The sequence below is a fragment of the Pseudonaja textilis genome, chromosome 1, assembly GCF_049901715.1.
Source record: "Pseudonaja textilis isolate UNSWEBS1 chromosome 1, rPseTex1.2, whole genome shotgun sequence".
NCBI lineage: Eukaryota > Metazoa > Chordata > Lepidosauria > Squamata > Elapidae > Pseudonaja > Pseudonaja textilis.
The window spans coordinates 169,356,912-169,380,088 of NC_141990.1; the positions used below are offsets into that span (position 1 = coordinate 169,356,912).

Consider the following 23,177-nt stretch of genomic DNA (forward strand, 5'->3'; position numbering starts at 1 on the left):
CAAAAGCTTCCTTCTCCCAGATCGCCCAATTATGTTCAGTTGGACTGAATTTATGAGAAGTGTATGCACATGGATGTAAAACCCCATCCACATTCCTTTGCAGTAGCACAGCTCCTACTGCTACATTGCTGGCATATGCCTGAACAACAAAGGGTAACTCTACATCTGGATGTTTCAACACAGGTTCTCTCGCAAACAAATCCTTTAGGTTGTTAAATGCCTGTTGACATATATCTTTTCATGGCAGCCTAGTATTTGCCTTTGTATTTTTAATCCTGATAGATTTTGTCTTTAATAAATCTGTTAAAGGTAAAGCAATATCAGCAAAACAAGGAATGAACTGCTGATAAAAATTCACAAACCCCAAGAAACTCTGCAACTGTTTCCTAGTGGTTGGGGCTTGCCACTTTAACATGGTTTCTACTTTCTTGGGGTCCATCTCAATACCTCATTCAGAAATACAGTAACCTAGATAATCCAGTTGTTGAGTATGAAACTCACATTTTGAGAGTTTCATATAAAGTTGAGCTTCTAACAGTTTTTTGAGTACTTGTCTGACTAATTGGATATGTTCTTGTTCAGAATTCAAATAAATTAAAATATTGTCCAAATAAACCAAAACTCCTCTATATAAATGTTCATATAATACATCATTCATCAGCTGCATAAATACAGCTGGAGCTTTTTGCAGCCCGAATGGCATTACCTTACAACAATAACTACCCAATGGACAATTAAACGTCATCTTCCATTCGTCTCCTTTTCTAATTCGTACTCTATAATACGCTTCTGATAGATCAAGTTTTGTAAATATGTGGTCTTGTGCTAAAGTAGTAAGTGAGTCTTTCATTAATGGTAACAGATATAACGGTTCTGCACAGATGGCATTCAACCCTCAATATTCCACACATAGACGTAAGCTACCATCTTTTTTTTCATGGAATAACACAGGTGACCTACTTGGGGTGATAAAACCCTTCTTTAATTTTTTTAAATATAGTTTCTCATTTCTTCTAATTCTTTGTGGGTCATGGAGTACATTTGTGGCTTAGGCAAAGGTGCACCTGGAATCAATTCTATGGCACAATCCATAGCACGATGTGGTTGTAAACAATCAGTGCCATCTTCCTTGACTACCTCAGCCAAATCTTTATATTCACAAGGGTAAGGTTGTACTGTTGGTAATTCCTTTATGAATGCATGTTCAGGAGCTCACTGTACTTCATTATAACAAGGTGGATGAGGACCAACTGCTAGTTTTAATTTATGATACCCTTCTTCCCATTTTATAGTTGGCTCCCATTTATCAAGCCAAGCTAAACCCAGAATTACTGCTTCACATTCATATTCATATTTTCAATATTCAAAATTCATATGAGGAACCACCATGAAAGAAATCCACTCCCAGTGTTCACCCATCACCATTTTAATATATTCAGTTCTATGGGTTGCCGGAACTCCACCTAATATGGATCCATCCACCTGTTCAAATTTAATGGGTACATCCAATTTGATGACATTTAAACTTAGTTTGTCCACCACCCCTTTAGTTATCAAACATCTTGTGCACCCAGAATCAATTAGTGCCCCCACCTTGATTCCTTGTTCAGTCTGTTTATTCCACAGAAAAACAGGTAAAATAAAAGGATGGATGGGTTTACTCACTATTGGATCATTGGGTGTTCCAACTTCTAACTCACAGTCGGCTAGAACCATAGTTGGTATACTGGCACTATCCTCCTCAGTGTGATCATCCGGTGGTTTGCTTCTAACACCCCTCACTTTTTCCTGTCCATGCCATTCACTTCTACTTGATCTGGTTCAGGTACTCTCTGGACCAACAGGAGGCATTCTCTCCAACGTCAAAGGTGGTATAGGGCATGCTACAGCCCTATGTCCCGGTCTATTACACCAGAAACATTTCATTATGCCTCTACCACTTGGAATTAGTACCCCTCTAGTCTGAGGTTTTGTAACCAGATCCATAGTCTTACATGTTTGGATATCACTTTCAAGTATAGGTTTCAAACTCCGAAGTCCATCATCTAATTCTATTGATACTCGATACCAATTGGTAAGACTAACATGCGAGCCCCTATAAAGGCAAGCTTGATGTAATTTAAGGTCCAGACCTTCTTTAAAAAGATGTATCAACAGACTTTCAGGTAATAAAGGCAGTTTATTGATCACCCTTTGAAATTCATTTACATATTCCCTGGCTGTTCTTCCTTTTTGTTTTATGGCCAGTAGATCTTCTTCCGCTCATTTATCAGCAGTTGTGTGCTCAGATCGAGTTTGTAAGGCAGCTAAAAATTGCCCTATATCTCCCAACTCTTCTGCCCTAGTGCAGAATAAATCAGCTGCCCACTCGTATGCCTCCCCTACCAGTACTCCAGTGACAGCAATAATCATAGACCAATTGGATGGGTAACATTGACCATATAATTCAAAATGATTCAATATTTGACCCAGAGACACAGCTAATTTATGTGCAGAACCATCAAAAGTAGCAGCCAGGGGAGGTGGTCCCCACCTTCCTTGTGTTTGCCCTTCCCAATGAGGTCCATACTCCAGATCTCATCTTTCCATAAAGCCAGATCCCATGGAATAACTTTCGGGCCCCACACTTCTCTCATCCAAACCTCTAGAATGCAAATCCGACCGTTCTAACCTTCTTCCCACATCAGATTCTCGAAATCCCATTGGGCTGGATGTGTTCAGAGAACTACTATCAGGAGTCAATACTTGTTTACGACCCAAAGTTGGCGCACCCAGTCTGAAGCATCCCCTTGATTCATCCCATCTGTTATGGCTGTAACCAAATCACACTCTGTGACGTATTGATCCCCAAATTGTTCTATATGGGATCAGATTCAAGTCAGGAAGTAATTGAAATGTTCATGGTGGCCATTGAATACAGCCTTAAATGGTATTTGGTCTCGCCTGGGTCATGGTTGGAGAGGTGGTACATGCCAGGCATCTGCAGGTTGAACTGGAATGAAAGGAGCCAGGCAAGCAGCATATCTAGGCTGGGCAGGGCCCCTGAAGCCTGGCTGGGTGGTTGCTCTCTGGAATAGGGGTCCCTGCAGCCTTGCTCCAGGTTGGAGGTTGCAATTGTGGTTGCCATGAGGAAGATGGGTGTGGCCTGGTTCCCTGCCTGGGTGGAGGGGAAGTGACTGCTGTCTGTTGTCTGGGCAACCCCCTGTTGGTCTGTGCTCCATTCAAAATCCAAGAAAGAAATACTTAGACTCCATAGATTAGAGGAAAGGATTCTTTTACTGAAATTCGAAGTGGAAACTACAGGTAGGATTCTGAATCTGAGAAATTAGGCAGGTAGATCACATATACAAAGTGATGGAATTGTTCTTACCCCCCAAAGTTCAAAAGACTCTTCCAATAAAAAAATTCTGAATATGATCATGTGGGCATCTTCAGGTGGTGATGAGGCCTCTGTCCGTTGACCTTGACATATTTTGATAAGGATTCGCAGTTGCGCAGAGGGAAGAAGGCTAAGCAAGGAAATAGAAAGTTAAGAGCAGGAATTTATACTCTCCCCCACTCCTCATTTATACAACACAAGAATGTAACACCTCCAGACGCAACCCCTCCCCCCCGTTACTCATGGCAGCCAAAAGATGCAAAGCAGTAGAAAAGATCTTGAAGACTGACACCCCCCTTCAGACCAGGACTGTGTTGGTGCTGGCTGCCATTGGCACTGAATCCACCCCTGGCCTGGATAAAATCCCGACCCTGGAGGGATAATCTCTGCAGGGGGTAATCTTCCTTCTGGAAAAAGGGGGGATTGCCTCGGAGGCTGCAACATACCTCTATCAGTCAATGCCTCTTGCTGGGCCTCTCCAGCTGGCATCTGTGTAATCTCCTCATCCCTCACGATACTTGGATAAGAGAAAATGGGTTGTCTCTCTTCCCCCAACTCTGCTTCAATAGCTGTATGCATAGGGCTGGAGAAAGACTATTCTTCAGGCAGTTTGTTTAAATTTGGGTTGCAACTTCTCTCTGAACCGAAAAGCTTCAGCCTGGCTCTCAGATCTTTTTCCTCCTCTGCCATTATGAAGGCATCCATCATCTCCTCCAAACAGGGGCGGACAGATCCAGCTAGTGCTCCGGAGCACACACACCCCGCAAGCTCCCTCCTGTTCATCTTCAATGCCGGCTGATTGTTGGATTTTCTCCATCTCTGGGAAAAATCTCCGGGGTATCAGCTCAAACCCCTTTAGAAAAGAAAAATTGGCTTCTGGTTTGCCAGGCTTCGGTGGTGGTGGGGATTCGCGATCGTGCGCAATCCCTGTTGCCCTGTTGTTGTCTTGGTGCCTCCGATCCTGATGGGTCTGGAGGATAAGGCTGCCCCATAGAGGCAGCCGAAGATAGGGAGGATCTGGGAAGGGGTTAGGGGGTGTTGCAGACCCCCTCCTCACCCGGCATAACCTCCTTTTCTCAAGGCGGTGGAGCGGCGGTCAGTAATGGCCGCCACAAAGAAGCCGGCAGCTGGACAAGATTGTGCTGGAGGAAGAAGGAGAAAGAAGAATCAGAAGTGAAAGTGCTGGCTGAGCCAGGAAAATAACAACTTTTAAAACCCCGGAAACTGAATTGCTTGAATTGCCTGAAAGATATATTGTATCCCTAAGAAGATTGGAAAGCAGCGGAGAAAGCTGTCAAGGGAAAACTTTTTTTTTTCTTCACTCTCCCACCCCATAGAAATAGCAGACAGAGATTTGGAAAATCTATTTGGGCACCGAAGGTAACTCAATTTGAAAGTTAAAGACAAGGGATAAAGGATTCCTGGACATTGGATTTAACAACTTCAGAAATCGGAAAACCCGTATTTGAGGTATGGATTTCTGAGCATTTAAAGGAAAATTGTTGTTGTAAGTCGGGGGAGAGGAAAAAAATTTTTGGAGCAGAACTTGAAAAAGGAGGAGATTGCCTAGAACTTTAAAGAAAGATATATCTTAATGGGAATTCTTTGATCAAACAGTAACCCCAGAAAGAGAAATAGAAGAAAGAAAGAAAAAGTATTAAAAGAAATAGTTTATTTGGATTTTTTAGTGACTTTGGAACTTTTTGGAATTATTCTTGATTAAAAATACTTGGGTGGTTGTTTTGGAAAAAGTTTTTCTCTTCATGATGGCTTTGCTTGTGGATGAACTAAAAATTCAATATCAAAAATATAAAAAAGAAGAGCAAGATGGAAAATACACTTTGGGCACTCTTTTTCAATTTCTAGAAATGGCGGTATGCACTTATGAAAAACTGACTACTCAGCAAGATGACTGGAATAAAGAAGAAGAAGAAGCTATCTTGGATGAACAATAGGTTTTCTTTGGGGAGAAGGAGAAAGAGGAGAAGAAAAGGGGGATTTTAAGGTTTGAAAAAACAATCCAAAAAGAAAAAATGAGATGAAAGGTGGATACAAGGTTAGAAAACAACAGAAAGGGGGTAAGCAGAAGAAGAAAAGGGAGGAGGAGAGACAAAGGGGTAAAAAGGACAAGGAGAAAAATAAACAAGAGAGAAAGGAGGGGATGAGAAGCCTTAATGGTGGGAAGCAAGATTTAAAGAAACAAAACTTATTTAGAGACAATGGCTAAATCTAATTGAAAAAGGGATTCTGGAAGGTACATAAGATTGTGTTTTTATATGTGTATTTAGAGTAAAATGTCTAAGATGTAAATGAGTATCAATATATATGATTAGCTTTTTAATGGTATTGATAGTGGTTTATATGCTTTTATTTTGTTATTGTAGTGTTGTTGCTTTTCTCATAAAATTTATTGTGTAATTTTAGAATGTACTAAACAGAATCCCAATATAACGTAAGTGTTATATTAAGTATTATTAAGTTAGGGGAAAGAGTCAAAGGCATCACTCCAATCAGTGTACAGAAGAAGTATATTTAAAGAGAAAAGATGAATGGATAGCTGGAAAAGAACAGACAAAGAATGATAAGTATTATGAATTGTATTGAGATAAGATAAATAAAATAAAACCAAGAAAGATAAAAGAGGAAAGAAGCTATATAGAAAATTGAAAATGGTAATAAGATATGGAATGATATATAAAGTAAATATGATTTTTGAATTTGTGTCTGTGCGAAGAGTTTTAACCCGGGATCAAGCAGCTTTCAGAAAAGATGTTTTATGTTTTTTATGTTTTATGTTTTGTATGTTTGTGTATTGTTTTTGAAAGGCAATAAAATTTTAATTAGCAAGAAATATAATTTGGATAGGATGAAAAGGAGAAATTAGAATGAAATAGAATGAAAATAGAATGAAAAGGAGAAATTGGGATAAGATATGAAGTTGAGCAGATAACGTAAATATATATATATTACAATTTGGAACTATTTTGTATGTTCTATTGGTTTTCTTAGAAAAGATCTTTTATGTTACTATGCCTTGATTGTTTGTGTATTGTTCTGTAAAGTTAATAAAATTTGTCTTAAAAAAAAAGAAAAGAAAAATTGAGTTTTAGAAATAAATGTTAGGCATCCAGAAATTATCCATAGTAATCAATCACTCCAAGACAAGCATAATCTCCAATTGATTTATTAGGAACAACTCTGGTACATTTATGGGAATTTCCAAAACTGAAACTTATTCCCAGCGCGTGTCACAAATTCCTCCCTATCTCCTCCCACTACTATACTTCATAAATCACGAGAACCAATTAACTGCAGCTAGAATTTTTTAATGCGACATACTAAATAACCGAACTGTTGTGTGCAGTAATGAATCAGCCTCAAACGGTCTTGGCATATGCCAGAAATGTCTTCGATATGTGCCAGGCCTCACGTAGGCTGAAAGCAGGTATCAGGAACAAAGAAAATCACCCAGGTAAAACAGGTATCAGGAAGAAAAGAACGATACAGAAGCTACTAACTGGACTGCAGGCGCTGATTGGTTACTTTGTATCCATTAAACACTTTGATTGGATGCTACAATGTATCCACTAAAACTCTTACTCTTATGTTATGTTGATGAAATGAAACTTTCTCCTTTGTGATGTATCCCCATGTGTATTCAATAAAAGAGCTTCCCCGAGTGCATGGTGGGGGCAGCTCACCCGAGATAGAACCAGCCTGGTGTCTTTCTTGATGCATTCGATGACTCAGTGAGAAGCCCTCCAAATGCGGAGAAAAGCTGCATCTGGTGACCCCGACGTGATCCACTAAAAGGAAATGGGCGCGTCTGCCTTCGACCTCCCATCTCACCCGGCCGGCCGAGCCAGTTGCAATGCAGGGACACCGTCTTGTGCCACGGATCCCTCCCCAGGAATCTTCCCCAAAGAAGACATCCTCCCTTCAGGTGAGTATGGGCAGGAAATTCTCCAAAGCGCAGATAGCACATCTGCAGGAATTGGGGGAATTAACGAAGAACTCAATTCTCATTCTTAGGAATCAGGGCAAAACGCTCCTGGTTCCAACTAAGAAGGACCTTGTTACCCTTTTGACTTACATTTACATGCAGTATCTGGCTTATCCAGAAAAAGGGTCCTTAAAAGTCTCCACATGGCAACGTTTGAGTGACTATTTTCATGATACTCCCAGGGCTCCGCCAAAGATTTTAACCACCTGACAAATAGTTATGGAATGTTTAAAAATTCATAGCTCAGCGCTGACTAGTGCCAGTGCCCCCCCCACGGAGGGCCCCCCTTATGCAACTGAAGCCAAAACCAAAGACGCTCTCCCGTTAGAAGCTTCCCCCCCTGCTCCTGAACCCTTAAGTCCTCCCAAGTTAAATCCAGCGGAGGATCAAACACCCATGGGGGCGGTTGTGCAAGCCATGGCGCAGGGGTGCAGAGAGGGCTCTCTTACCCTGGAGGAGCTCTCCCTCTGTCCCGTGGAATATGTGGGGGATGGAGCAGGAAATATGGTGCCTAGACTTGAGCCCTTATCCATGAAATTAATCAGAGATTTAAAACAAGCTGTGGCCATGTACGGCATTCAGGCACCATATGTCAGAGGCTTCATCAATACCATCAGCACCTCTTTTTTTATGTTACCCCAAGATTGGAAAGACCTTTTCCGAATGATACTGACAGGACCGCAGTATTTTGTGTGGGAGTCAGACTTTCGTGCCGAGGCTGAGAAGGTTGCTCGCAATCATGGCTAGAAAGCAGGTCAAATTTTTGGTACGGGCCGATTCACAGACTTAACAGCCCAGATCGCAATCCCACAACGAGTTCTTGCCCTTGTCAGCATCATAGCTATCAGAGCCCTTGATAAGGTTGATGATCCTGCCTCTGGCGCCATAGGATCTTTTTCTAAAATTACTCAAGGCTCACATCAGCCTTACGCCGAATTCATAGAGGAGCTTCAAAAGGCAATTCAAAGGCAAATCTCAAACGGAGAAGCCCGCAAGGAGCTTCTGTTGAAACTGGCCTTTGAAAATGCAAATGAGGATTGCAAAAGGATTCTGCAGCCTCTGGCTGCCCGAGGGGGGGCTTCCCTCTCGGACTATTTAAAGGCTTGCAGAATCGTGGGAACTGTTTCCTACCATATGGAGCATCTGGCCATGGCCCTGCAGCAAGCAAATTCTCAAAACAGGCCAGCTGGAAATTGCTTCAATTGTGGGAAACCAGGCCACTTCAAAGCACAATGTAGGGCTCGGGACAATGCACAAAACAACAATAAGCCAAAAACGATTTGCCCAAGATGCAAAAAAGGGTACCACTGGGCAAACCAGTGTCACAGCAATGCCCCCCAACCACAGGGAAACTAGAAGGGGGGCGATCAGCCAGCCCTGCTCCAAAGGCTGACACCATATCTTTCCAATTAATTGCCTCCGAAGATATGGAAATTGACATCCCAGGCACTGTGTACTTTCTCCCCACATGTCTGAAAACGATTCCTCCTGCCATGATGCCCTTCATTATTTATCCCATCTGGGACCTCATGGCAAAAGGAATTATTGCATCTCCGTTTCTGAGAGATTCCGATGACTTTTCCTCAGTTGCCATGGCAGCAATTTGAAATACTCCCATGAAATTTAGCAAGGGAGAACTAGTGGCAACCGCTGTTCCAGTACCTGCTAAAACTGAAGATGCTTGGGCATTCGCTGTCCATCAAACTATGGAACAAGCCAGGCCTGTGTTACAATTCACAATCCGTGACAAAGTCTTTTCGGGTCTCTTAGATACTGGAGCTGACGTAAGTGTCATCCGAATGGCTGAGTGGCCAGACGATTGGCCCCTGGAAACTGCCCCAGCCATTCAGGGAGTGGGAGGAGTTCAGCACGCCCACCGTAGCAAACACTGGCTACCGGTGAGTTCCTCTAACGTCTCTCGCACTGCCTACCTCCAACCCTTGGTTCTTCCACTGCATACTAACTTGTGGGGCCGTGATCTTATGTCTCAACTTAATGCAAAACTCATTATAGACTAATGGCATCTTCTGCTGGAACACCACTGCGGCTACAACTAAAAACCACAGAGCCTGTTTGGGTGGATCAATGGCCCCTCACTATAGACAAACTAGAGGCCTTGCAATCACTTGTCCAGGACCAAATTGTCAAAGGGCATGCTGAACCATCTGTTAGCCCATATAACACCCCCATTTTTGTCATAAAGAAAAAAATCAGGGAAATGGAGGCTCTTACATGATTTAAGGGCCATGAATTTGATTATAAAACCAATCGGGGCATTACAACGTGGTCTTCCAAATCCCAATATCATCCCTGAAAAATTTGATCTCATGGTTATTGACTTAAAGGACTGCTTCTTTTCTATCCTGTTGCACGAACAAGATCGTGTCTTATTCGCCTTTACTCTACCTCGTTTAAATAACTCCTCTTCCTCCTCTCGCTTTCAATGGAAAGTCCTACCTCAAGGCATGCTCAATAGCCCCACCATGTGTCAATACTATGTAAATAATGTCCTATTACCCTATCGTTCTGCCTTTCCACAATTTCTGATATATCATTACATGGACGACATCCTTGTTGCTGCTCCTGGACCTCCAGGTACGGTGTTTGCTTCATTTTCTTTCCTGAAAGCCGTTCTTGCAAAAGGAGGTTTACACATAGCACCTGAAAAGGTACAGGTACTAACTCTCTACGCATATCTGGGCTATAAAATGCTTTCAACTACTGCCTATCCTTCACTCCCCCCTCTCTCTCTGCCTCCTCAACCCACCCTAGTTCAACTTCAGCAATATCTGGGCACCATAAATTGGGCCCGACCTTTCCTGTCGCTAACCACTGATATTCTTTCCCTGCTGTTTGAAGCTCTTACTTGGGGGAAAAAGCCCGCTGACAAAATATCCTTGCAGCAACCTCAGCTTCAAGCATTAACTCAGATAGAAGAGAATATCCGTAGGGTATGGGTGGATAGAGCCGCTGCCAATACTCCTTTGGATGTGGTCATCCTAGCCACCCCAAGGCTCATGACCGCAGCAGTGACCCAAAAGAATCAAAAACTCCACATCATAGAGTGGATCCATCTCTCCCATATGCCACGATGCTCCATCACCTCCAAATCAGCCCAGTTAGCTCAATTAATCATAAAGGGCAGGAGCCGTGCAAAATTGCTTATGGGAATAGATGTCTCCACACTCTTTATCCCTTTCTCGCTGCAAATATGGGAACCTCTATTCCAAAACTCCCAGGAGCTTCAGTTTGCTTTAGCCAACTGGCCTGGACTAGTCTCCTGCCACCCGCCCGCTGACCCACGTTTTCAGATCATTCGGACAATACCCATCTCCTTCTCCTCTCCCATCAGCAAAGAGCCTTTGGTCAATGCCTTGACTATATTTGCTGATGGCAGTAAAGAACGAGGGGCATGTGCTTGGCAAAGAAACGGGGTGTGGCACACAAAAACCACCCCTGCACAGACATCACCAACAAAGGGCTGAACTTGCTGCAACCATACTAGTCCTCCAGAATTTTAATGAACCCCTCAACTTGATCTTAGACAGCCTATATGTTACCCAAATAATTTCTACTATCCACGATTCTTACCTCTCTCCCGCTATTGATAAAAACCTTCTCTCTCTTTTTGTTACGTTGCAACAGCTTGTTGCACAGCGTCAGCACCCTCTCTTCGTAGCACACATTCGCAGCCACCAGCCTTTCCCAGGAATCCTCCAGGAAGGTAATGACGTGGCTGATCAAGCAGCTGCAGGTATTATGACCACACACACATTAACTCCTTGGGAAAGTCACTCTTACTTTCATCAAAATACTAAAGCCCTCATGAAACATTTTAACCTTACTATGGCAGAAGCCTCAGCCATTAGACAGCAGTGCCCCACCTGCAGTCAGCAAGCCCATTCTATTCCCTTGGGGGTAAATCCCCGCAGGTTGAAAGCCTGTGTAATATGGCAAATGGACGTTAGTCAGTTTCCTCCGTTTGCCCCCTGGAAGTATCTACATGTTACAATAGATAGTTATTCAGGATTTATAATGGCGACCCTGCAGAGAGGAGAAGCCTCTAAACATGTCATTAACCACTGCATTCACACCTTTGCATCGTTGGGACGCCCAAATGAAATAAAAACAGACAATGGTCCTGCATACACTAGTACAGCTATGTCAGAATTTTGCACTAAGTGGCAAATCACCCACAAATTTGGGATCCCTTATAATAGTCAGGGACAAGCCCTGGTGGAGAGAGCCAATTTAACGTTAAAAACGGCGCTAGAACGACATCTGACCAAAGGGGAAAAACTCCTTGGCCTCCCGGCGATGCAAAACACCCTTAATCTCTGTCTTTATACACTTAATTTCCTCAATCTCTCTGGCCCCCCTGCTACGACGGCAGCGGAATGACACTTTTCCTCCCCCCCCCTCCCCTGACTCTCCCAAACCACAGGTATACTACCGCCAACTGCCAGACCCTACTTGGAAGGGTCCTGCTGATCTCCTCACCTGGGGCCGTGGCTACGCAGCTATCCAGCTTCAAGACTGTGTCCTGTGGGTTCCTGGATGGCACGTCAGACCATACCACCCCAAGGTAGAAAAATCAACACCTGCAGATATATCAACATGATCTGTTCTGTTGCCTTGCTGACCCTCCTCCTCCTCCTTCTTGCTGCACACACATCCAAGGTGTCCATTCCATCTCAAGTAATGTACTTTATGCCAGATACTCCCCTCCTGCTGACCTGCACCGCATCCTGGGACATTTTTCCCCCTTACCTCAGATGGTCAACACTTCCTCAGCCATGGCTCCACATCCCCAGCAACGCCTCTTTCCAGATCAACACCTTTGAACATTCTCCTCGGACTACACTCCTCATACTTCATCCTACTGCAACCACCTACTACTCCTCTGGTCAACGCCTCTATGATTCCATACACAACACTGGACAGTCCTCAGACCTTGCTCACCTCTTCGTCATCTCAGACAGCTTGTGAGTCAGCCTGACATCCATATTCAGAAACCCCCTTTGCTGCATCGGGCTAAAAGGTCGCAAAACCCCACCAAGCCAGATGATTGCACCCCCTGCTTGACCAAAACCACACAAGCAGGCTTCACTCAACTAACTCTTATTTACCATACCCAGCAACCACAGAAGTGCCTTCCTACCGGAAAAACTTGCCAAAATAACGGGACTATGTACCATCTATGCAAAATGAACTCCAAAACTGTTTGTTATGACCCCAAGGCAGCCGTTCGCCTCAATGTTACCTTGTGGGCCGGACTTCCAAGGGCCTCTGTGGCAGAGCTGATCCTGAGGGGGTGGGAAAACTTTACTACCAAAATCACACCACTGTGCTAAAGGATGGTACTAACCCAATTGTTTTAATTTTTGATGTTTGCATTGCTTGTTCTAAACCAGGGGGATATTCATGTGGGTCAGCCGATTGGAAAACTAGGTACTCTCACAATCATAAATACTTGTGTCCTACGCCCATCAATTGGGCCATAGGAAACCCTAATCAATGGATCCCTTGTGGGGGCTCCGTTGAGTGCTCAGGTTCGTCTTGTGTCTGTGATTACACTGGGGGAGGGTACTCAGGCTGCAATCATCTGTCACACTTCAAACGAGTATTAGGGTCTACCACAGACAATAAGGTAGAAATCACTATCTCCAGACAACACCCCACCATGGATACTTATGGTATAGGGATTGATGGCACAGGATCAGATCCAAACACTTACATTACCATCAAAACAGAAGTAATATATGAGGGTAAGGAAACATTGTTAGACTGGTCAGTGTACAACAATTTAAGAAAGTTGAATAGAGCCCCTGATACCAGCATTATTGCAAAAACCTTGTTCATGGACATGGCCGAAAAAATTGCAAAACAACTTGCAATAACCAATTGCTTTGTCTGCGGGGGAACCACCACAGGAGAACAGCTTTAGAAGCCTCGCCATCACTGTTCAACAACATGTCTTCTATAGGAAATATAACAGCTAGAACAGCCTCTGACCCTCTTATCTGGACAATCACTACCAACTTAATTGGTAGAAACTGCTTTTCCCGAAATGGGTCCATTCCAGTAGGACATCTCCTTTGTTTAGGCACATGGGATGACTCCTACCAGATTTGGACAGCACCTGACAATGCCACCACCATACCTACTAAATTCAACACCTCCCTCCTCCCTTATCTTAGTGACACTACATCCTCCCAAAACTGGACAGTGCCCAATAACATGTATTGGATTTGTGGCAACCTAGCCTACCCATCCCTTCCAGCAGACTGGCAAGGATCATGTGTGCTGGGATGGATAAGACCCTCCTTTTTTCTCCTACCAATCTCTATTAAGCAGGAACTAGGCATCCCTGTATATGACATGTTATCTCGCAAAAAAAGGGATGCAGACAATACCTTTGCAGGCTTCCCCTGTCAATCAGAATATGCAGGGGACATCTGGAGCTCAGAGAAAATCGTCTGCACCTATGGCATGGCTACTTGGGCCCAGGACAGGTCTTATGGATATAGGACCCCCATATATATGCTTAATAGAATCATTCGTTTACAAGCTGTCTTAGATTTAGTGGGCCAACAGATAGATAAGGCTCTAAACACTCTTGCAACTGCTACAGACAAATTACGTACAGCTGTCTACCAAAATCGCTTGGCTTTGGATTACATATCAGCCAAGGAAGGGGGGGTATGTGGTAGGTTCAATCTCACAAATTGTTGCCTTCAAATTGACAAAATTGGCAAAGTCGTAGCACAATTAACAACTGAGATGCAACAATTAACCTATAATCCTGATCAAGTATGGCAAGGTATTGACCTCAAGAATATGTTCAGCTCCTGGTTCCCAAAACTGCCACAATTACAAGCTATAGTAGCTCTCATAGGTATGATTGTTGCTGGATGCGTTATTCTTCCATGTGTATTACCAATTTTTGTTCGCACTATCTCCAATTATCTGTCATTTTTAGCAGAGAATTGCACAGATTAATGCTCTCTGGGAAAAGGAACCTCTGTACAAAGCCATACCCTCGGAAGACCCCGATATGAACATTCGCACGAGCTTTCGCATGGGCAATGACGAGGATCCAGAAGAAACTCCTCTGCATAAAACCAAAACAGAGGAGATGCAGTAATGAATCAGCCTCAAATGGTCTTGGCATATGCCAGACCTCACGTAGGCAATGTCTTCGATACGTGCCAGGCCTCACGTAGGCTGAAAGCAGGTATCAGGAACAAAGAAAATCACCCAGGTAAAACAGGTATCAGGAAGAAAAGAACGACACCAGAAGCTACTAACTGGACTGCAGGCGCTGATTGGTTACTTTGTATCCATTAAACACTGTGATTGGATGCTACAATGTATCCACTAAAACTCTTACTCTTATGTTATGTTGATGAAATGAAACTTTCTCCTTTGTGATGTATCCCCATGTGTATTCAATAAAAGAGCTTCCCCGAGTGCGTGGTGGGGGCAGCTCACCCGAGATAGAACCAGCCTGGTGTCTTTCTTGATGCATTCGATGACTCAGTGAGAAGCCCTCCAAATGTGGAGAAAAGCCGCAGTTGTGGGGAGAAGAGATGAACAGGAGGGAGCTTGCGTGGGTGTGTGGCTCCGGAGCACTAGCTGGATCTGTCAGCTCCTGTTTGGAGGAGATGATGGATGCCTTCATAATGGCAGAGGAGGAAAAAGATCTGAGAGCCAGACTGAAGCTTTTCAGTTCAGAGAGAAGTTGCAACCCAAATTTAAACAAACTGCCTGAAGAATAGTCTTTCTCCAGCCCTATGCTTACAGCTATTGAAGCAGTGTGGGGGAAGAGAACTTGAACTGTTCAGCTCCCTCACCCCGCTTTCATTGTTCACATTCTTGTTGTGGCTCGGAGGTTTGAGCCTGCTTTGCTAGAGGACACAGACTCAGACGGTGTGGAAGGGGAAGATTTGGCTCTGAGGTTTGAGCCTGCTTTGTTAGAGGATTTGGAATTGCCTTCCTCCCCAGGACTGTCCCCCTCGGCAGGATCTTCCCCCCTGATTGTGCCTCAGGTGTCGGCAGATAATCAGGAGAACGTATCAGAGCCTCTGACTGAGGATCAAGCCAAGGAATGCTGGTTTGATGCAAGGCAAAGATGCAGGCAAAAGCATGAAATGCAACGTAAAAAGAAAGGACAAATCAGAGACTGAGATGAGAGACTGACACGCCCCACAGGGAATAAAAGTGGGCGTGTAAGCTCTGGTTTTTTGTTTGGGACAATGTGTTGTTTTATGAGAGAAGCTTCTGCATTTTTCCTGTGTGTGGCGTTAGCTTGTGATTTATGCTTCCTTATCGGAGTTGGCAGACAGCTGGCATGAGACTGCCAAGAATGTTTTCGGACTAAGGAAGTTAACCCTGTAGTTACCGGACTTGCCTGCTTATTTTGTGTTTCAGTTGGAAATTTGGACTTATTACTTTGTTTGTCCAGGTGAGACATAACACATTCTTGTGGCAGCTGATCTCAGAGCTGACAGAATATCCATTTGCTGGACTCATTTTTGCAAACAACTCTACAGAATCTTGAGGCCTCCAAGCCATCATTGTATTTGAACTCGGGGCCATCTCTGATTATTTCAATGATATCTTCAGGAGAGATGTTTGTTGTATTGGAGTTGCTTATGATATTGCGAACTTTGGTGATATCATCAGATTCGTTGGTGTCTTCAAGACCAAATAAGATGGCATTTGGACGTTTCTGATCATGTTCCATGATGTCTCTGATGAGTAAGGGGATATCCTTTGTGGTATTATTTGATAAGATAGTGATTATTTGTGGCTGTAGTTTGATGGTCATTTTTGGTTGTAGTTGTGATTGTAGTTGAGGTAGCAATTGTGGTAGTGGTTGTTGAGCTGGGATTTGATTTTGGACTGTAAGGTATTCGCTTATCTGTGCTGTATTTTTTTTCAAGAGAGATTAGGCTTGCTTGTATAGTTGTTTCAAAACATGTTGCATGAAGCATTCTTCTATTGAATGAATGAATGATTCTATGCTTTCAACTCTGTCAGACAGGGTTAGTTTGTTTAGCTTAAGTAAACATGATGGACATAGACTTGGAAATGTATCTGAGGTTTGTAGGAGATCAGCTAGGCTTTTGGTTAAGTTTAAGCAGGCAAGGTGGGCTTGATTGTCACATAGGTGGCATTTAATGTTATTTTCACTTTCATTGATGGTTTCAAGACATTTGAAGCATGTGCAGGAGTCTGGGAGGTCTTTGGTAGAGATATTATTTTTTGTTGGTGTTTGGTAGTGGAGGGTTTGGAGTTTTTGGCTGGCATGATCAATGACAATAGTACACTAAACAATTACAATAGCTAATTAATGTGATATGTAGTTACTTAATGAATGTTGGTAATTAATAAATGTTAACTGATAAGCTAGAGAACAAATCAAAAGTAAGGTTACTTATTACTAAAAAAATAAAACAATCAACTAGATAATCAATCAATCAATCAATCAACTAGATAATCAATGTTACAGTATTAAATCACTATCAATCAATAGATCAGTAAATTAGTGGTCATTTAACAATTAACTATTATACTATTAAATGATAAATCAATTATTTTAGACAAAGCATTATCAATAATTGGTCTTGAGGTAATGAAATAGTGGAGGTAGTGAAGCATTGGAGGTTGGTAGTGAAAAGTTCCTTTGTTTTTCCTTAAAGCCACATTGTTTTGTTTTTGTTTTGTTTTGTTTTTGTCTTTAAAGAGGAAGCATTGCTTGAGGGAGCTTTGTTAGTCTTCCATGGAAGACTCTTTTATCAGTTACGTATTATTAGATCATGGAGATCTTCCAATCAGCTGCTTGATAGATTTGAATGGAGAAGATTTGAATGAACACTCCAATCATCTACTTGGGAGTTTGGAATGGATGAGATTTGGGTGTGGAGGTTGTCCAATCAGCTGATTGGGGATTTAAATGGAAGCTGACTAATCAACTGGGTGATTTAAATGGAGACTGTTTAGGAGATTATTCCTCTCAGGTAGTATCTATCAATTCTCCATGAGTCTCCTCAGTTCTCCACAATTCTTGGCTGTTCAGAATCACATTCTCCTGCTCTCCTCCAGTCCTGGATCTTTTTCAGATCACCTTCTCTGTCAGTTTCATCTCTTTTACTGCAGTTCAAAATCACACTCTCTACCAGTCACAGCTCATTCCATGTCACTCATTCCATGCCGCTCAGCATGGCTCACTCTCAGAATCACTCTCCCTGTAAGTGTCAGAATCACACTCTCTTCTAATCCCAGCTCATCCAGGCTCTTTGCACTATCCACTCTCCGCTCTCCACTCTCTGCACGCTCTTTGTACTATCCACACTATTCACTATCCACTAGTCCCGGTTCTTTACAAGTCTCACCCATTCAGAATGGCATCCAACGGAATGGAGTCTTGACTTGTCACTCAGGTTGGTGTCCTAGCCACTCCACACTCTCTCTCTCTGTGCTCTCTTTTTCTTTCCTTGTATCCCCATGTTGCTCAGCATTTTGAAGATTTAGAAGCCATGCCACCAAGTTGAGGCGAGGGGAAGGGAAGTCAGAAAGCCGAGAGCTCTCCATGACCTCACTCGGATCTCTGGATTCAAAGCTCCTCGCTGGATGATGTGATGTTGGCCTTGATCAACTGATGAAGTTGATGAAGTTCTTCAGAAAGAAATCTATTTCCAAAAATATTATTGGAATATACTGTACATATACAGTACATTCATACTCGCCCAATCTTGACATTGAGGACATTTGTTTTATTTTTTTATTAAATCTATGAATAATGTTATTTCAAGATTATTTTGACCACTGTTTTGTCATAGAAGAAGAGGAACCAAGAACAATAGAAAGCTGAAACCTTTTATAATGGAGCTGTAGAGCAAGAAATTCTAGGACTATGATCTGCTGTTAAGATCTTGGGTCCATAAATGGAAAAGCCAGTTAAGTCTGATTGTGTAAGGACAGCTCTTTAACTGTTAAGGAAAACCATACCTTTTAGAGACAGTTGGAAATAACCATTGTCTCTTGTTGATGAGTGAAGGAACGTTGATGGAATTAGGTAGATACCCTTAACTGATTATAACAAGCACCTGCAGTTTGGTCCAATTATATTGATGCCTCTTCCTTATAAGGTTTGCCTTAGACAGTTGCATGGGACTTTCCATTCTGCCTTTCTTAAAGTGAGCAATAATTCTTTCTTTCCGGCAAGGTGGGGGCAGGAAGCTTTTGTTCTGAGAAGGGAATACATCCCTTAGTTATTATGCAGACAGAGAAGTTGAACCTGGTTTTTGTCATGTCCATAGGAACAGAGGGAGATATCCTAAAATTAAATTATCTTTTTATTTCAGCTATAGCATTTTATTATGGCATGACTGCTGACATCACATATCAGAATTTGGGGGATTAATCCTGAACCATTGTTGCTAAGGTTCCTGGACAGCTATTGATTTTCTGAAAGTAGTTCAAATATTTGCTGTGAATCTTAAACTTTGGAGATGGAGATTCTTTTGAGAGAGAATTCAGTTGATAAAAGAGAAAAAATTGTCTCAGAACCAGAACCTAGGAAGAGGATTTCCAGAAAGCAGGCTACTGCATACTAATTTTACCACTTTAATTGGAAATGACAATCTTTTAGATTTCTTATATAAAATAAATAGAAACTTTAAGAACCAATAAGGTTCTTGGTGGAAATTGTGAGCAAAGAGTCTTAGTTGTATGTCAGACACTAATTTACTTGTAACCTAACAAGGGGAAGAGCAAGAATAAACAAGTCTGCCTTATTCGGACTTTGTTCGCCTAAACTGCTCCCTGAATTTGATCCACAAAAAAGCTACTTTGAACCTAATGAGGGATAGAATTGATAGAAGGAATTTTTGAATCACTAGCAATAAGGTGACCCTTTTTCCCCATTTGGGAGCCTCCAAGCATTCCTTGAGTGCTTATATAATTGTTTTAGTTGTTGCTTATTCTCAATAAGTGAAGTTCTGACAGTAGCACAGTATCACTCTTAACCATCATCAAATGTATTTAGGTAACTTAACTGAATTTAATTTAATTATACCAAGTGAAGTTTTATGTTGGACACATATTTGGGAATGTAGCTCTCAACAAGCCATTAAAAAGCCATCCTGAAATGTTTCTATAACATGATTAAGACCAGAATATCTCAAAACTACCTCATCCTATATGGTTTCCCAAAATCTGATTCAAAATAACAAAACAGAATTCAATTTGTAAAAGAAAATTGCTGTAAACATGGCAAATCGCCAATTGGTGACATTTTACTATCTTTAACTAAGACTATCATATGTTCTTTCATTAAGAGAAACTAAAACGGTAAAGAATATTCTCTTAGGTAGGCTTGAATCAATTTTCAATAGTTTGAATGGCAGTTTATAGCATCTTTCCTGACTTTATCTTCCCTGGCAATATAAAATTGCATGGATGTCTGAGAGAATACTAATAAGTGACTTTAGCAAGGTTGTACCCAATCAACTGAGCCATTGTGCATAGGAACTGAACCTAGGATTGAAGAAGACAATAGTTGGGATCCATTTCTAGATTGTTCGGTGATTTATTATTGATGGACAAACCTTCTGTGTCCCTTTGGTTAACAGCTGTAACAAGGAGAAGATGTGTGAACACAAATACAGTACATTGGAATTGATTTTGCATTGGATTCTGGGTTGCAGATTTTGTCTTTATATAAAAAATTAAGTTGAACACCCAGGCCAGTGTGTCTATACCATGAGAATGAGAATCCTTTGGGCATGCATCAGTTCTTCACTGAATGAAGTCCCGTGGAAGAGAAAAACCTTGGAAACCGTGGACAACACATATACACAAACACACCTATTTTAACATAAACCCAGAATGCTCTTCCCTTACATCATTTTTAATCAAAATTCAGAGAGCATATTAAAAATTTCCAAGTTGCAGCTGCTCTAAAACAGTAATAGATGTATTTCCATTATGTTTTGGGTTTTTTAAAGTGAATTTGTAGCAATGTAAGAAACAGGCAGCCTATTTACCTGCCTGATGTATGTTTTGCCTTCACCTCTAACTTTTTGTATGAACAAAGAATCAAAAGAAGTGCCACACAGCCTAGAACAAGAAGTGTATCATTCCAGATATTGTGATGCTCTGTTAGACAAGCTTAGGACTACCTTTTTGTATAGAAGTATATTGAGGATCCTGACAACTCATTGTGAGAGTACTCAAGAAACAGCTGCTGTATCCCCATCCATGTCCCTTAATAACAAAATGATTATCAGATAGAAAACATTTACCTAAAGGGGAATTGCCCCTCCCCTGAAATCCTGAAAAGATTCCTTCCTGGGGTCTTAAAAATCTGAACCAAATAACCAAATCTGGCAAACAACAGGAATTTAAATTAGTTTCAGGGCCTCCTTTTTGTATAATGTATGTAATATAATCTGCTGGGTATACAAGCCTGCCTTCTAGAGGATTTTGTTTTAATACTATTTGCTCTGAAAACTTTGAGCCTGACTTACTTCTACACTACTTTAATTCTGTCAAAATGTTAAGTCACCAGGTTGCATCTGCTTGATCCTCTGCTAAGAGGTTATGGACCTAAATCACTGCCATTCTAGCCAATGCCTGGAAGAAGTAGGAAAAGACAGGTGGCTCAGAAAGAAAAAAAATACCTGAGGGAAATGCCAAATTGCTCGGACTTAGCTCCAGAGGCAGCCCAAATATACCCCCAGATTCAAGGTGAAGGCTTTCTTCCTCAAAGATAATCTCTGAGATGTTCTCAGCATAGCAACAAACTAAGAAATGTGAGGCAAAACAACAACAACAGGCAAGCCAAAGGTGTGCATCAGTTTTTATGTCAGAGGATCAGAGACAAAGCCAGAAGAAGCATGCAATGGAGTGATTGCATGAGCCTGCAACTCTAACCAGTTAGGAAGGAAATAAAAGACAAGCATACTTTTTCTGATTTGTTTCCTTGAATCATACTGTGTCCTGTGTCCACTATAATTTGTCAAAGTCACATTAGTTGGATCTCTACAACCACAAAAAGAAATGCAAGCAAGTGGATTGAAAGATCAGACCAGCAAGTAAAGCTTCCAAGGGAAACGACAGAAGCCAGAGTGTGGCTGGCTTCTGTCATTTTTTTGTATTGCTGCTACAAAAAAAAGTAGAAGTCAAAAAAAGATGACTCAGCCAAGAAAGTTTAGCAGCTTTTTGATTATTATTACATTTTTATTAAATTTCTTTTGTTACATCGTAAAACATCATGATATCAACAACGTTCTTGGCATCTATACAGATTTTTAGATTAAATATCTTAATACATTATATTACATTTGTCTATTAGTAAATAATAACTTCAACTATGATTACTATTCTTATATCTTTATATAGTTTACAAAATTTTGTTTTACTTTCTTAAGGGTTGTTTCAATTTTAATTTTTGTCTCACATCTTAGTTCTGTTCGTTAGCCATTTATACCAATTGTTCCAAATTGAAAAAAATCAGTCGTCTTTTTCTTTCAATTTCATTGTTAACATATTCATCTCAGCACTTTCTGTTATTTTGTGTATTATTAGTTCTTCATTAGGGGTATTTGATGTTTTCCATACCTGCACAAAAGCTATTCTGGCGGCTGTTCTAATATGTAACAATAAGTATTTTACTTCTTTTGGTAATCTTTCTTTGATGATTACTAAAAGGAAGGTTTCTGGTCTGAGCTCAAGCTGATACCCAGTGATCTCTTGTAACCAATTTTTAATTTGAATCCAGTATGTCCTGGCCTCGGGGCACAACCACCACATGTGATAAAATGTACCATCAACTTTTTTACATTTCCAACATTTGGGACTCATGTTGGGGTAGATTTTTGCCAATCTCATTGGAGCTAAATACCATCTATAAAACGTTTTGTACATATTTTCTTTGTATGCTGCGGATACCATTAACTTATAATTTATGTTCCATATTTTCTCCCATTCCTCTAATTCTATAGTGTATCCAAAATTCTGTGCCCATGCAATCATTATGCTTTTGATTATTTCCTCTTCTATTTTGAAATCTTATATTTGTATATTTTAGTTATAAGTTTTTGTTCTGGTCCCATTTATATTTTATCTAATTGGTTCTGCCCTTTGTCAAATCCAAAATCTTTTAAATCTTTTTTATATTTATTTTGAATTTACAAATATGGCCACCAATCGATTATGATTCCTTTTTTCTTCAGTTCTTGGTTTGATTTTAATTTCCCTTGACTATCTAATAATTCTTCATAGCTTACCATTTTCCGTAGGTCTAATCTATTTGGATGGATTATGGCTTCCATGGTTGACAGCCATCATGGGATTTCCATGTAGTGTTTGCCTTTGATTTTTTTCAATGAATCAATGAATCAATGAATCTCTTGTTAGGTGTTGATTGAAATAGGTATGTACATTACTTTTGTTTTCCTGCAAAAATGCATGCCAAAGGTTAGCAGCTTATTTGGCTGATTCCCTGAGGGGAAGTGGTAAGCCATACACACATCCACCAAGAGTGGGTCAAAGACTGCCAAGTTTTCCAGAGAAGCTGGAGGAGTTGGTGGTATGCCACCTGTAGCATTGGATTTCTAACAGAAATAGACTCTAGTATAATTCCTTCCCTGCCATATAGATAAGTTTCAGGCAACTAGCACAAAAGCCTTGTGAAGGATGTCTTGCAGGAGCCCATCCTTCAGGAAGGCCTACTGTTCTGACCCAAACCCTTTTCCAATAAAACAAACATGAACCAAAGGGAAC

General features: G+C 41.4%; 1 long non-coding RNA gene across 1 annotated transcript in view; it reads left to right on the forward strand.

Annotated features, from left to right (window-relative positions):
• The window catches only part of LOC148127917 (uncharacterized), a 139,599-nt gene extending 133,979 nt beyond the window's left edge, over positions 1-5,620 (forward strand). Inside the window, exon 3 of the long non-coding RNA XR_015739889.1 lies at positions 5,463-5,620. This is a non-coding gene — a long non-coding RNA (uncharacterized LOC148127917). The remainder of the gene's footprint in view (positions 1-5,462) is intronic.
• The last annotated feature ends 17,557 nt before the right edge of the window (positions 5,621-23,177 follow it).